A 17,014-nucleotide genomic window follows, 5' to 3' on the forward strand; every position below is an offset into this window, starting at 1 on the left:
GGAAACCCACACATACGGGGAGAACGTGCAAACTCCACACAGACAGTGACCCAAGCCGGGAATCCATCCCGGGTCCCTGGCGCTGTGAGGCAGCAGCGCTAACCACTGTGCCACCAGTGCCTCCCTTGATCTATCAAATATGTATCCACCTCCACTTCAAAATACTTCCAAAGATCCAGCCTCGTACGTGGCTTCAAATCGAAACCCTTAAAGCAGAAACGCTCGATCAGCGCACAGAGAGAAAATACGTTTCTGTCTTTTGGGGATTCCCCTTTGAGTGAATGGTCTGACCCAACCGGGAATACCGCCTCAATTGGTACCACGTTTGGGATAAACCCATGATATTAGACGGGGGGGGGGGGGGGGGTGGGAGCCTCGAATACAGCACTGACAGAGGCTAGGGACAAGCGCCCTTGTTCCCAGAATGCTTTATGCCCCGGGTCGTGAGAGGTCAGTTAATCTACGGACGAGACCAAATCGGAAGAGTTACTCACCAGAGATCGGAGCCCAACGGCAGCGACTCAATCAGCCAATACCTGGATTGTGGGCAGGGAGAGGAGGAGAGTTAGAGAGAGAGAGAGAGGGGAAAGTTCAAAACACAATCAGCCACAACAAGCGTGAATAAAGTACTTTCGGATGGATAAACACAAACGCGGTTGGTTTAGCATGGTACTGCTGAAGCAGCCCCGCAGTTGGAGCACCAGTCCAAAGATGTGTAGGTTAGATGGATGGCCATGCTAAATTGCCCCTTAGTGTCCAAAGATGTGTAGGTTAGATGGATTGGCCATGCTAAATTGCCCCTTAGTGTCCAAAGATGTACAGGTTAGGTGGATTGGCCAAGCTAAATTGCCCCTTAGTGTCCCGGGATGCATAGATTAGAAGGATATGAGGGGTAAATGCAAGGGGTTATGGGGATAGGGCCTGAGTTGGATTGTTGTCAAGAGAAGGTTTACCAGGATGTTGCCTGGTATGGAGGGTCTCAGCTATGAGGAGAGATTGGGTAAACTGGGCTTGTTCTCCCTGGAAAGACGGAGGATGAGGGGCGAACTAATAGAGGTGCATAACATTATGAAGGGCATAGATAGGGTGAACAGTGGGAAGCTTTTTCCCAGGTCGGAGGTGACGAACACAAGGGGTCACGGGTTCAAGGCGAGGGGGGCAAGGTTCAACACAGATGTCAGGGGGACGTATTTTACACAGAGGGTGGTGGGGGCCTGGAATGCACTGCCAAGCAAGGTGGTGGAGACGGACACGCTGGGATCGTTTAAGACTTATCTAGATAGCCACATGAACAGACTGGGAATAGAGGGATACAAAAGAATGGTTTAGTGGGCACATGAGCGGCGCAGGCTTGGAGGGCCGAAGGGCCTGTTCTGTGTGTTCCTTGTGTTGTCGGTGCAGACTCAATGGGCTGAATGGCCTCCTTCTGCACTGTAGGGATTCTATGACTCAGTGCCAAGAGGCCTTTGCTCAGGGACACAGTGAATATCCGGCTTCCAGGATAAAATGGACCCATCGTCTGCCAACCCAAACTTTGCAGGGCAAAGTCACGTTCATTGCGTGACGTTTTTCTTTTTGTTCTGTGTTGTCTTTGCGCCCAATAATACACGTGAACAACCAAAAGTTAGCTGCCCACTCCCTGCCAATTCCTACCGCCCACTTGGGAGTGCTCCTAGCTAATGGCAGTCCTGCTAACGCCCTTTCCTGCCAGGTTGTAGGATCCCTGCAGTGCAGAAGGCCATTTGGCCCATCGAGTCTGCACCGACCACAATCCCACCCAGGCCCTGTCCCCCTAACCCCGCAGATTTACCCTAGCTAGTCCCCCTGACACTAGGGTCAATTTAGCATGGCCAATCCACCTAACCTGCACATCTTTGGAGTGTGGGAGGAAACCAGAGCACCCGGAGGAAACCCACGCAGACACGGGGGAGAACGTGCAGACTCCGCACAGACAGTGACCCGAGGCTGGGAATCAAACCCGGCTCCCTTGCGCTTTGAGACAGCAGTGCTAACCACTGTGCCGCCCCCTATGAACAGACGCTGCACGTACTGTCATAAGTCAGTTAAAAAAGCATGGCATCAGGGTGACAACATGGGCTGAGGGCTAAAAACGAGGTCTGGTGCATCACTCGGCAAGTTTGTGTATCTCAAATCACCCAGTTTGTCAGATTTTTGCAACCTGGCTTGCTACTTTCTTTTATTCATTCCTGGGACATGGGTGTCGCTGGCTGGGTCCAGCATTTATTGCCCATCCCTAGTTGCCTTTGGAGGGCAGTTGAGAGTCAACCACATTGCTGTGGCTCTGGAGTCACATGTAGGCCAGACCCGGGTAAGGATGGCAGATTTCCTTCCCTAAAGGGCATTCGTGAACCAGATGGGTTTTTCTGACAATCGACAATAGTTTCACGGTCATTGTCAATTCCAGATTTTTAAAAATTGAATTCAAATTCCACCATCTGCCGTGGCGGGATTCCAACCCGGCCCCTCAGTACATTATCCGGGTCTCTGGATTACTAGTCCAGTGATAATAAGCATCCTTTCCAGATGTATCACAGCTTGGTATGGCTCCTGCACTGACCAAGACCGCAAGAAACTACAAAGAGTTGTGAATGTAGCCCAATCCATCACGCAAACCAGCCTCCCATCCATTGACTCTGTCTACACTTCCCGCTGCCTTGGGAAAAGCAGCCAGCATAATCAAGGACCACCCCCCCCACACCCCGGACATTCTCTCTTCCACCTTCTTCCTTCGGGAAAAAGATACAAAGGTCTGAGGTCACATACCAACCGTCTCAAGAACAGCTTCTTCCCTGCTGCTGTCAGACTTTTGAATGGACCTACATCGCATTAAGTTAATCTTTCTCTGCACCTTAGCAATGACTGTAACACTACATTCTCCCCGAAATACTCTATGAACGGTATGCTTTGTCTGTATAGCGTGCAAAAAACAATACTTTTCACTGTATACTAACACGTGACAATAACAAATCAAATATCTCACCACACCACTGCCTTCCCTCATCCAAGCTCAACTATTCCAACCCTCTCCCAGCCAGCCTTCTAATCCATCTTGCGCCCTCTTGTAAACTTATCAAAAAAGAAATCTAGCGTCCTAAAGTCTCAGCCACCTCCTGCTATTGGCCTTTTTTGACCTTCACTGCCTCCTGCTCTAGCCAGTTTGAAAATGATAACTCCCATATTAAACTCCCTCGATGAGTGTCTAATCCCACCCCCCACCCCCCCACCCCAACTCTGGCCCTCAACGCACTCTTCAACTTCTTGGGCACCCACCCCACTTTCCTTCACCTCTCCATTGGTGGCCATCTGGACCCTAAGCTCTGGGACTGCCTTCCTCAAGGCTCCCCGCTTCTCAAACCTTCTCCCAAACCAACTACTCCACCCAAACGTCACCATCTCGCAATCTTTCCTTCTGCAGCTGGGTGTCACGTTTTGTCTGTGCTCTTGTCAAGCAGGGCAGACTCGATGGGCCAAATGGCCTACTTCTTGCTCCTGCGTCTTATGGTCATTTACAGAAACATTGGGACGTTTCGGCACGTTATAAGGAGTGAGCTGTTGTAAACTCTAAGCTCTTTGGCCAGGATTTGGGGTTACTCATTTTCATGCTCCTGTCGCTGTGAGGTGCCTCGGAACTTTTTTTTTCAACTCTTGTCAAAATCCGGAGATTTCCCAGTCTTAATGGTAATAGGGGTCCGTTCATGAATATCGGGTAAGCAGCTGGAGTATCTCAACTCTTCATCCAACACCCTGCTCTCCAATTAGTTTGATTTTGATTTGATTTAATATTGTCACATGTATTAGCATACAGTGAAAAGTATTGTTTCTTGCACGCTATACAGACAAAGCATACCAATCATAGAGAAGGAAACAAGAGAGTGCAGAATGTGGTGTTACAGTCATAGCTGGGGTGTAGAGAAAGATCAGCTTAATGCGAGGTAGGTCCATTCAGAAGTCTGACAGCAGCAGGGAAGAAGCTGTTCTTGAGTCGGTCGGTACGTGACCTCAGACTTTTGTATCTTTTTCCCCGAGGGAAGAAGGTGGGAGAGAGAATGTCCGGGGTGCGTGGGGTCCTTGATTATGCTGGCTGCTTTTCCCGAGGCAGCGGGAAGTGTAGACGGAGTCAATGGATGGGAGGCTGGTTTGGGCTCTGGATTCTGGAGGGACAAGTAGTAAGCATCTCCTGTCAGGGGGGAAAGTTCCGGTGGGGGGAGAGGGGGGGGCATTGGGGTGGGGGGAGAGGGGTGGCTCCTGAGGGAAAACACTAAAGGGCAGTTTGAACTTGCCACAAGCGATATTCCTGCACGTGGAGGGCAGCACGGTGGCACTGTGGTTAGCACTGCTGCCTCACCACGTCAGGGACCCGGGTTCGATTCCCCACTTGGGTCACTATCCTGTGTGGAGTCTGCACGTTCTCCCCATTGATTCTGATTTAATTTATTATTGTCACATGTACTGGGATACAGTGAAAAGTATTGTTTCTTGCGCGCTATACAGACAAAGCATACCGTTCATAGAGAAGGAGAGGGTGCAGAATGTAGTGTTACAGTCATAGCTAGGGTGCAGAGAAAGATCAACTTAATGCGAGGTAGGTCCATTCAAAAGTCTGATGGCAGCAGGGAAGAAGCTGTTCTTGAGTCGGTCGGTACGTGACCTCAGATTTTTGTATCTTTTTCCTGATGGAAGACGTTGGAAGAGAGAATGTCCGGGGTGCGTGGGGTCCTTAATTATGTCGTGTCTGCGTGGGTTTCCTTCGGGTGCTCCAGTTTCCTCCAACAGTCTGAAAGATGTGCAGGTTAGGTGGATTGGCTATGCTAAATTGCCCCTTAGTGTCCAAAGATGTACAGGTTAGGTGGATTGGCCATGCTAAATTGCCCCTTAGTGTCCAAAGATGCGCAGGTTAGGTGGATTGGCCTTGTTAAATTGCCCCCTTAGTGTCCAAAGATGTACAGGTTAGGTGGATTGGCCATGCTAAATTGCCTTGAGTGTCCAAAGATGTGCCGGTTAGGTGGATTTGCCATGCTAAATTGCCCCCTTAGTGTCCAAAGATGTGTAGGTTAGGTGGATTGGCTATGCTAAATCGCCTTGAGTGTCCAAAGATGTGCCGGTTAGGTGGATTGGCCATGCTAAATTGCCCTGAGTGTCAAGGGGATTGGCAGGGTAAATATGTGGGGTTACGGGAATAGGGCCTGGGTGGGATTGTGGTCAGTGCAGACTCGATGGGCCAAATGGCCTTTCGGCACTGGAGGGATTCTGTGATTCTATTGAATGGCGGAGCAGGCTTGAAGGGCCTGGTGGTCTATTCTGCTTCTACTTCTTGTGATGATAGGGTTGGCATTCTCGTAGAGACTGTTGCACACTGCTGACTCGAAGTTGGCAAGTTCATGAAGACAGCAAGGAACTAATATGTATTTTTTAATACATCCTTTCATGGGATGTGGGCATCGCAACTGATTTTTACAAAATTAATTTACAGGATGTGGGCGTCACTGGCCGGGTCCAGCATTTATCCCCCATCCCTAGTTGCCCCTTGAGAAGGTGGTGGGTGAGTGGCCATCTTGAACCCACCACAGCCCCCGTGTGGTGTAGATACACCCACAGTGCTGTTAGCGCGTAAATCCACGCATTTAACATGGCCACTCCACCTAAAATATACATCTTTGGACACTAAGGGGCAATTTAGCATTGCCAATCCACCTAACCTACACATCTTTGGACTGAGGAGGAAGCCGGAGCACCCGGAGGAAACCCATGCAGACACGCGGGTGGGGGGTGCAAACTCGGCACAGTCGCCCAAGGCCGGAATCGAACCCGGGTCCCCGGCGTTGTGAGGCAGCAGTGCTAACCCACTGTGCCACCCTACACTGTACCAGAGTTGAAGCCAGGGGATGCTTTGCTGTGTATACCAGGCGATGCAATCTCGCCTTACGATAATCTCTCCCTTCTTTTGGGGAGCTGGTAATAGACACGACGGAGACAGTTCCGACTCCAAACCAGGCAGCTGAGTAGGGTCTGCTTGGTCCTGAACTTCGCGGGATTACCCATTTTCCCATCAGCCTCGGCCTCTGAGGGGCTGCCTGGTGTTCTCGGGCCCATTCCCACTTGACCATCTACCCATCTGGTTGTACTGTTCCTTGGATCAGAGTCTGGTCAAAGGTCAACAGAAAAGCTACTGTCCCGCACTCCCTGCCACATGCATAACCTATTGGATTTTCAAAATGGCGTGGGTGGCATTTTAGATAGCGGCGTTTATTGGACACATTGAAATAAATCAGCATTGACGTTCATAGGATTTGCTGCGCTATTATTTTGGGAAAGCACAAGAGGGAGTGGTCAACAGATCTAACACATGGTTCATGTACGAACCGTCCGAGGTGTGGATTGTGAGGTATACAATGCACCTTTCTCCTGGGTCATCAGATTGTTTCTGGGGATGAAGGGGTTGACACACGAGGAGAGATTAAACAGTGTGGGCTTGTACTCGCTGGAATTTAGAAGGATGAGGGGGGGATCTGATCGAGGTATTGATAGAGTAGATGGAGAACAAATGTTTCCCTTGTGAGGCAATCTAGAATAGGTCACAGGGTATAGGTTGAGAGGCGGTAGATTTAAAACTGAGATGGAGGAGGAACTACTTCTCGCGGAGGGGGGTGAATTTGTGGAACTCGCTGCCCCGTAGCGCGGTGGAGTCTGAATCATTGAATGGTTTCGAGAAGATCAATAATAAAAGAGGGAGATGGGGAAGAGGTGGAATTGAGACCAGGGAGAGATCAGTCATGATCAGATTGAATGGCGGAGCCAGGCTCGAAGGGCTGAATGGCCTACTTCTGCTCCTAATTCCACTCAGTGGGTCCGGCAGTATTTGTAGCAGGAATTAATGTTTCACAATAGTGCCGAGGAAAGCTCACTGACCCAAAACATTTGACCGTTTTCTCTCTGTGCCGATGCAGTGTGTTTCTGGTATTTTCTGTTCTCGATCTCGAGTCTCCAGCACCCGCGGTATTTTATCTCTGTATCGGAGGAGCACCGTTTCATTGGTGGCTCGTAAGGACGCTGATCAGACATCGGCAGAGGTGATTGAGGTACGGAGAGGCTGAGAATTTGGTCGGCAGGACTGGCTGGCTACGCTCGGGGCTGGGGATTGCTATCCGGACAGCTTACATCCTGGGAAAGCAACATCGAGGGCCGAAGGGCCTGTATTGCGCTGTAATGTTCTACGAAACGGGAGCTGGGATAGCGGCAGAGGCTCGCAACCCTCCCCGAGATACAGGTCAGGAGGTGTCAGAGGATTGGAGAATAGAACTTACTCAGAGCAAAAGGGATGCAAGAACATTCTTGGGATTGCAAGTCGGTCAACTCCAGGTCAGTGATGCGTTAAGGCCAAGGAGGAACTCCTTCACCCAAAGGGTTGGGAGTGTGTGGAATTCCCTGCCCCAGTGAGGCAGTTGGGGCTACCTCGTTGAATGTTTTTGGGTGGCACAGTGGTTAGCACTGCTGCTTCACAGCGCCAGGGACAATTCCCGGCTTGGATGTCTGTGTGGAGTCTGCATGTTCTCCCCGTGTCAGCGTGGGTTTCCTCCGGGGTGCTCCGGTTTCCTCCCACACTCCAAAGACGTGCTGGGTAGGTGCACTGGCCATGCTAAATTCTCCCTCAGTGTCCCCGAACAGGTGCTGGAGTGTGCGGCGACTAGGGGATTTTCACAGTAACTTCATTGCAGTGTTAATGGGAGTCTAATGAATAAACTTTAATGATCAATAAACTTTAAGGCAAAGATTTTTGAACAGTAAAGGAATTAAGGTGAGCGGGCGGGTAAGTGGAGCTGAGTCCACGAAAAGATCAGCCATGATCTTATTGAATGGCGGAGCAGGCTCGAGGGGCCAGATGGCCAACTCCTGCTCCTAGTTCTTATGAATAAGTTTGGGGGGGGGGGGGGGAGTAGTGTGTATGTGTGGGGATGGATAGAAATTTGATCAGGAGGGAGAGGGAGAAGTAGAAGCATCACGTGTTTGTAAAAGGCACACCGTGCTTGACTAACCTCACGCTTTTTAATGTGGGAATGTCATGGATGTTGGGCTTCGAATTCTCCAGCACCCCCTTCTCCCCACAACGCGTTCAACGGCACCAGCTATCCACACCCGCTCCCGCCAATCCACATCTCTTGCTTGCGACCGGAAGATCTCACTGGCGGGAAAGGCCGGGAATCGGATGGAGTTTGAGTGCGCGCACGACCGACACACGGGATTAAGCCCTGTGGAATAGGAGGGCCCGGGTCAGCTTGGATTTAAGGAAAAATTGGCATTACGAAAGCAACCTATTCATGGTGGATATTTGTTCCCCCCCCCAGACTGGAGGATGGTAGGCAATGCCCTTTCCCCCACAAGTCAGTGCGAGGGTCTCTTGTTAGACTGACAGTACAGAAAAAACTTGGATGTTGGGAATAGAGATAAAACTCAATGTGCCATTGGCAGTAGAAGGGTGACACATCTCCAGGGTCAGGACGGTCAACATCCCAGGGTTTATGGCAGGCAGGCAAGAACATTGCCCCAACTCCAATCTCTAAAAGTTCCCTCGATTTGGAAATCGATTGGAAAATTCCACACCATCTCTCTGGTACTTGACAGTAGGGGGAAACTAAGGAATTAGACGCTTCATCGAACATCAGGAAATTGCTTGAGTTTATAAATTAAGGTTAGGGTGACTGAATGTGTTAGATTTTCAGCTGTTTGGGCACTAACACTGTAAAGGGTAGACATGTCCAACCAGCCCAACTGAATGCTTTGATCGGTTAACTACGGCGGCAAAGAGGGGAACAACTATGGATGTTACTTGTTGGGTGTCAGTGGGTTAGCACTGCCGCCTCACAGCGCCACGCACCCAGGTTCGATTCCCAGCTTGGGTCACTGTCTGTGCGGAGTCCGCACGTTCTCCCCGTGTCTGTGTGGGTTTCCTCCGGGTGCTCCGGTTTCCTCCCACAGTCCGAAAGACATGTTGGTTAGGTGCTAAATTCTCCCTCAGCGTAACCCGAACAGAGTGTGGCGACTAGGGGATTTTCACAGTAACTTCATCGCAGCGTGAATGCAAGTCTATTTGTGACACGAATCTTTTAACTTTATATAGACTTGGAGAACTTGTGAAGGCTCCTCATTGAGACTGCCAGCTAAAGTTTACTGAACTAGTTAAAAGATTGGCAGGGCAAGAGAGGAGACAGGATAATGGGCCGTTCTAATTGAAAGGACATGTCCTCCAAGGGTCTGTGTTGGGGCCTTAACCATTCATACATAGAAACTTGAAGCAGGAGGTGGCCATTTGGCCCTTCAAGCCTGCTCTGCCATCCATTTTGATCATGGTTGATCATTAAATTCAATATCCTGATGCCCCCCCCCCCCTCGATCCTTTTAGCCCCAAGAGCGATATCTAATTTCTTCTCGAAATCACACAACGTTTTGGCCTCAACTACTTTCTGTGGGAGTGAATTCCACCACTCTCTGGGTGAAGAAATTTCTCCTCACCTCAGTCCTAAAAGGTTTACCCCCTTATCCTCAAACTATGACCCCCTCGTTCTGGACTCCCCCCACCATTGGGAACATTCTTTCTGAATCTACCCTGTCTAACCCTGTTAGGGTTTTATAAGTTTCTATGAGATTCCCTCTCACACTTCTAAACTCCAGTGAATATAATCCTAACCCACTTAGTCTCTCCTCATATGACAGACCTGCCATCCCAGGAATCAGCCTGGTAAATCTTCGCTGCGCTCCCTCTATAGCAAGGACATCCTTCCTCAGATAAAGAGGCCAAAACTGCATACAATACTCCAGGTGTGGCCTCACCAACGCCCTGTACAATTACAGCAAAACATCCTTAACTACTTCCACAGTGAATTCACCGTAGTTGTTATTGACTAAGATGATGCGATAGAAAGCCATACATCTAAATTTGCTAATGACCAGGAAAGTTCATGTCGTGAACTACAAGAAGCTAGATACAGCACAATCCAAACCCCGTGACCTCCTTCGACAGCACCTTCCAAACCCGACACCTCTACCACATAGAAGGACAAGGGGGGGCCAGCAGACACATGGGGAACACCACCACCTGCAAGTTCCCCCTCCGAGCCACTCGCCATCCCAACTTGGAAATATATCGGCCGTTCCTTCACTGTGGCTGGGGTCAAAATCCCAGAACTCCCTCCCTAACAGCACTGTGGGTGTACCTACACCACACGTGGGACTGACTGATGTCCCAATCACAATCCTGGAACTCCCTCCCTAACAGCACTGTGGGTGTACCTACACCACACGCGGGGACTGACTGATGTCCAATCACAATCCTGGAACTCCCTCCCTAACAGCACTGTGGGTGTACCTACACCACACGTGGGACTGACTGATGTCCAATCACAATCCTGGAACTCCCTCCCTAACAGCACAGTGGATGTACCTACACCACACGGTGACTGACTGATATCCAATCACAGTCCTGGATATCCCTCCCTAACAGCACAGTGGATGTACCCACACCACAGGGACTGCAGTGGGTTCAAGATGGCAACTCAGTGCCACCTTCTCAAGAAGCAATTAGGAGATGGGCGATCAATGCTGGGCCCAGCCAGCGATGCCCACATCCCGTGAGCAAATAAAACAAAACATTAAAGAGATTGATTGATTCAGGGAATGGACAAAATTGCAGCAAGTGGATCTCACTGTAGGGCAAAAGGTCACCTTCAATGGAGTGAACACAGCAAGTCTCTGCATGGTATAACACCGGGACTTGATGGATTGAGTTATAAGGAGAGGCTGGATAGACTGGGACTTTTTTCTCTGGAGCGTAGGAGGCTGGGGGGTGACCTTATAGAGGTCTATAAAATAATGAGGGGCACAGATCAGCTGGATAATCAATATATTTTTACAATAGTAGGGGGGGTCTAAAACTAGGGGGCACAGGTTTAAGGTGAGAGGGGAGATACAAAAGTGTCCAGAGCGGCAATATGTTCCCACACAGAGGGTGGAGTGTGTCTGGAACAAGCTGCCAGAGGCAGGGATAATTTTGTCTTTTAAAAGGCATTTAGACAGTTACATGGGTATAGAGGGATATGGACCAAATGCTGCAACTGGGACTAGCTTAGTGGTTAAAGACAAAAGGGCGGCATGGACAAGTTGGGCCAAAGGGCCCGTTTTCATGCTGTAAACCTCTATGACTCTACGGTGAAAGCCACAGACACATTGGAGGCTCAGGTATGATCAAACGACGATGATTATGTCCAAAGATGTGTGGGTTAGGTGGATTGGCCATGCGAAATTGACCCGAATGTCAGGGGGATTAGCAGGGTAAATATGTGGGGTTACGGGGATAGGGCCTGGGTGGGATTGTGGTCGGTGCAGACTCGATGGGCCGAATGGCCTCTTTTGGCACTGTAGGGATTCTATGAATCTCCTTGGCTGAAAATTAGTGTCAGACACTTCCAGAATGAAATTTAGTAAATACTTCCACTCCAGGATGTAGAGGTAAAGTCACTGGTCTAATATTCCAGAGACCCCCTGGCTAATGCTGAAGGGGACACGGGTTCAAATCCCACCACGGCATCTGGTAGAATTTAAATTCAGTTAGTAAAATTTGGAATTATAAAGCTAGTCTCAGTAAGGGTGACCGTGACAGCGATCATCGATTGTCGTAGAAAACCCCACCTGGTTCACTAATGTCCTTTAGGGAAGGAAATCTGCCGTCCTTACCCGGTCTGGCCTACATGCGACTCCAGAACCCTCCACAGCAATGTGCTTGACTCTTAACTGCCCTCTCCGAAATGGCCAATCGAGACACTCAGTTCAAGGGGGCAATTAGCGTAGAAAGTAGAAGCCATTGGAGCTTGCTCCGCCATTCATTGTGATAGAATCCCTACAGTGCAGGAGGCCACTCGGCCCATCGAGTCTGCACCGGCCACAATCCCACCCAGGCCCTATCCCCGTAACCGTACATATTTACCCTGCTAATCCCCTGACACTAGGGTCAATTTAGCATGGCCAATCAACCTAACCCACGTCTTTGGACTGTGGGAGGAAACCGGAGCACCCGGAGGAAACCCACGCAGACACGGGGAGAACGTGCAGACTCCACACAGTGACCCAAGCCGGGAATTGAACCCAGGTCCCTGGCGCTGAGCGGCAGCAGTGCTAACCCACTGTGCCACCATACCACCCGCAAAAAATCCTGGGCTTGTCCGGGATTTGAACCTGGGACCTCACGCATTTTAATGCCAGTACCTTAAGCAAGAATCATACCCCTAGTCAAGAGTACTGGGCTAATGGTAAGATACTTGGTAGTGTGGATGAACAGAGGGATCTGGGTGTCCATGTGCAAAGATCCCTGAAAGTTGGCACCCAGGTTGATAGGGTTGTTAAGGCGGCGTACGGTGTGTTAGCTTTTATTGGTAGAGGGATTGAGTTTCGGAGCCATGAGGTCATGCTGCAGCTGTACAAAACTCTGGTGCAGCCGCACTTGGGAGTATTGCGTACAGTTCTGGTCGCCACATTATAGGAAAGATGTGAAAGAGTGGGAAATGTGCAGAGGAGATTTACCAGGATGTTGCCTGGTATGGTGGGAAGGTCATATGAGGAAAGGCTGAGGGGCTTGAGGTTGTTTTCGTTAGAGAGAAGGTGGTTAAGAGGTGACTTAATAGAGGCATACAAGATGATCAGAGGATTAGACAGGGTGGATAGTGAGAGCCTTTTTCTTCGGATGGTGATGGCTAACACTAGGGGACAAAGCTTTAAATTGAGGGGTGATAGATATAGGACAGATGTCAGAGGTAGGTTCTTCACTCAGAGAGTAGTAAGGGCGTGGAATGCCCTGCCTGCAGCAGTAGTGGACTCGTCAACATTAAGAGCATTCACATTGTTATTGGATAAACATATGGATGATGTTGGAATAGTGTAGGTTAGATGGGCTTTAGATTGGTTTCACTGGTCGGCGCAACATCGAGGGCCGAAGGGCCTGTACTGCGCTGTAATGTTCTATGTTCTAGTCCAACAAGCCAACCGCAGCCAATATATCCAATTCCTTCTGGAAATCACGTGACGTTTTGGCCTCGACTACTTTCTGTGGCAGGGAATCCAATTGTGGATGGGTCAGAGATGTTGGGCCTTCCCCAGTGACACCCCAAGAAAGAATTAAATAAAGGTACGATCTCCTGAATGGTGGAACAGGCTCCAGGGGGTGCGTGTTCCTGGAGTGCACCAGGCCAGAGCTGCCAGAGACTCCCCTCCCGCCTCCTCCCCAGCTTAAATTGTCACTCAGTGAATTGTCCCATGGGGGACGGGGGAGGAAGGAGGTCATCTAAAAACATGAAGCGGTTAAATAAAGGGACCTGGCTTTGTAACACAAGCCTCACCACCAAACCCCTCCCCCCCCATTTTGTTCTTGTGCTTTTTCTCCTTCTCGTCTCAATTTGTGACGAGACTGGGATCACAATAATGCGTTGAAACTGTCCAAAAGCTGCTGCTGGCAGGTTTGCCCAGGCATTCCTATGGAGACGTGACCTGTGCTATTGCCAACTTGGACTCATCCTCCCGACGTGCACTCCTTTGCTGTGCTGGTAAGCTCACTTGGAGATTAACCTTCTTACTGCAGGGTACTCACACTTCAATATATATATATGACACGTGCATTAATAAGCTTACATTCATGTCTCTATTTGATCCCTCCGGCTAACAAGTTACACTTGCACAGCTCGAGGAGCTTAACGCAATCACACAGGCCTCCTTCAGTGTCAGGACGTGGCCAGGTAGGTTTAAGTCGAACTGCTCTCGCTGACAGCTAATGTGACGTAGAGGGAGCCAGCTTAGAATTCCTACACACCTTGACACACTGCACCCCCCGCGATAAGGACACAAACAGCAAACGAGTTGTTACTTAACCCTTTTGGAATCTTAGAGAAGCCTCTCCTTGCACCACTGTCCGTATTTTAGAAGTACTTCATTCATTGGAGTAAAACATTCTGGGCACGTGGTGAGGTTGCGAATGTTGCTGTACAAATCCATGGGTTCTTTTAACACGGAAACAGAAGATGGGAGCAGGAGGCGGCCACTCGGCCCCTCGAGCCTGCTCCACCATTCATTACGATTATGGCTGATCATCCAACTCAATAGCCTCATCCTGCTTTCCCCCCATAACCTTTGACCCCGTTCGCCCCAAGTGCTATATCCAGCCGCCTCTTGAATACATTCAATGTTTTGGCATCAACTACTTCCTGTGGGAATGAATTCCACAGGCTCACCAGGTGAAGAAATGTCTCCTCACCTCCGTCCTAAATGGTCTACCCCGAATCCTCAGACTGTGACCCCCTGGTTCTGGATTCCCCCCACCATCGGGAACATCCTCCCTGCATCTACCCTGTCCAGTCCTGTTAGAATTTTATAAATCTCTCTCAGATCCCCCCCCTCATTCGTCTGAACTCAAGCGAAAACAATCCTAACCTGGTCAATCTCTCCTCATACATCAGTCCCGCCATCCCCGGAATCAGCCTGGTAAACCTTCGCTGCACTCCCTCGAGAGCAAGAACATCCTTCCTCAGAAAAGGAGACCAAAACTGCACACAATACTCTAGGTGTGGCCTCACCAAGGCCCTGTATAATTGCAACAACACATCCCTGCTCCTGTACTCGAAACCTCTCGCAATGAAGGCCAATCTTTGCCTTCTTTACCGCCTGCTGCACCTGCATGCTTACCTTCAGTGACTGGTGCACAAAGACACCCAGGTCCCGCTGCACACTCCCCTCTCCCAATTTACAGCCATTCAGGTAGTAATCTGCCGCCTTGTTTTTGCTTCCAAAGTGAATAACCTCACATTTATCCAAATTATACTGCATCAGCCATTGATTGGCCCACTCACCCAACCTGCCCAGATCATTCTGAAGGATCTCTGCGTCCTGGTCACAGTTCACCCTCCCGCCCAACTTGGTATCATCTGCAAACTTTTTGTTCCCTCATCCAAATCATTTTGTCTCCCTTCCTGTCCCATTTCCTCTGTTCAAGTGAGAAAATATCTAAGTGAGATATAAATTGTTCCACGTGATCCAGTCCCTTCTATCAGTCTGGTTACCCTCTTCGAGTCGATGAAATATTTCTGCCCACTGCGGTAAGCAGAACTGCGCACAATATTCCAGGAGTGGTCACGCCACGGCACCAGGGACCCAGGTTCAATTCCGCCCTCAGGTGACTGCGCGTGTAGAGTCTGCACGTTCTCCCTGTGTCTGCGTGGGTTTCCCCCCACACGCTAAAGATTTGCAGGTGGATTAGCCATGGTAAATTGTCCCTTGGTGTCCAAGGTTGTGCAGGTTAGGTGGATTAGCTATGCTAAATTGCCCCTTAGTGTCCAAAGTTGTGTAGGCTAGGTGGATTGGCCATGCTAAATTGCCCCTTGGTGTCCAAAGATGTGTAGGTTAGGTGGATTGGCCATGCTAAATTGCCCCTTGGTGTCCAAAGGTGTGCAGGTTAGGTGGATTGGCCATGCTAAATTGCCCCTTGGTGTCCAAAGATGTGGTTAGGTGGATTAGCCATGCTAAATTGCCCCTTAGTGTCCAAAGTTGTGTAGGCTAGGTGGATTGGCCATGCTAAATTGCCCCTTAGTGTCCAAAGTTGTGTAGGCTAGGTGGATTGGCCATGCTAAATTGCCCCTTAGTGTCCAAAGTTGTGTAGGCTAGGTGGATTGGCCATGCTAAATTGCCCCTTGGTATCAGCAGGGTAAATACATGGGAGTTATGGGGATAGGACCTGGGTTGGATTGTTGTCGTTGCAGGCTCAATGGGCCTCCTTCTGCACTGTTTCTATGTTTCTGAAGAGGTTCGGTGACCTTCCTGCTTCAGACCAGCGTTGATTTATTTTCAATCATTGAAGCGTTGCTGTGATGGTTTTGAACCCTATCGGGATCCTCAGAACTCAATTCCCGATTCACAAGAGGGACCACCCTCCTCCTCAGCATCAAAATGGAGTCTCTGCCTCATGTCTAAATAGTCAACTCCTCCCAGAGTACCTCCTCTTCATCTTTGGAGTCTACCATCTTGATTACTGCGCCTCCTTCAGGTAATGGCTAAATCCTCATTCTAGACCAATATGTGGGGGCTTGGATCAAGAAGACATACCGAGGGTTACTGCGGAGTGTGCCTGGGAGAGAGTGAACACAAAGGCGCTTATTATCGCCACACTATTACCCCAGAAACTCAACTAACGTTCTGGGGGACCCGGGTTCGAATCACGGTAGATGGTGGAATTCGAATTCAATCTGGAATTAAGAATCTACTGATGACCGTGAAACCACTGTCGGAAAAACCCATCTGGTTCACTAATGTCCTTTAAGGAAGGAAATCTGCCATCCTTCCCCGGTTTGGCCTACACGTGACTCCAGAGCCACAGCAATGCGGTTGACTCTCAACTGGGGCACAACCTCAGGCTAAAAGGGACGATCCTTTAGAACAGGGATGAGTAGGAACTTCTTCAGCCAGAGAGTGGTGAATCTGTGGAACTCTTTGCCGCAGAAGGCTGTGGAGGCCGGGTCATTGAGTGTCTTTAAGACCGAGATAGATAGGTTCTTGATTAATAAGGGGATCAGCGGTTATGGGGAAAAGGCAAGAGAACGGGGATGAGAAAAATATCAGGCATGATTGAATGGCGGAGCAGACTCGATGGGCCGAGTGGCCTAATTCTGTTCCTATACCTTATGGTCTAACTGCCCTCCAATGGCAGCTAGGGATGGGCAATAAATGCTGACCAGCCAGAGACACCCATATCCCATGAATGAATAAAAAAAGCAGGGATGTAATGCTGGAACTGTATAAAATTGGGACTGTATCAAAACACTGACTTGTCCACAGATGACACATTACTGGGAGGATGCAATTGCTCTGGACAGAGAGACAGAATGTGCAGAGGAGACTTACAAGAATGTTGCCAGGCCTTGAAAATTGTAGCCAAGAGGTCAGAGAGACACGGGTCGCTTCCCTTACATGAGGG

This window comes from Mustelus asterias, unplaced genomic scaffold (genome assembly GCF_964213995.1).
Source record: "Mustelus asterias unplaced genomic scaffold, sMusAst1.hap1.1 HAP1_SCAFFOLD_138, whole genome shotgun sequence".
Lineage (NCBI taxonomy): Eukaryota > Metazoa > Chordata > Chondrichthyes > Carcharhiniformes > Triakidae > Mustelus > Mustelus asterias.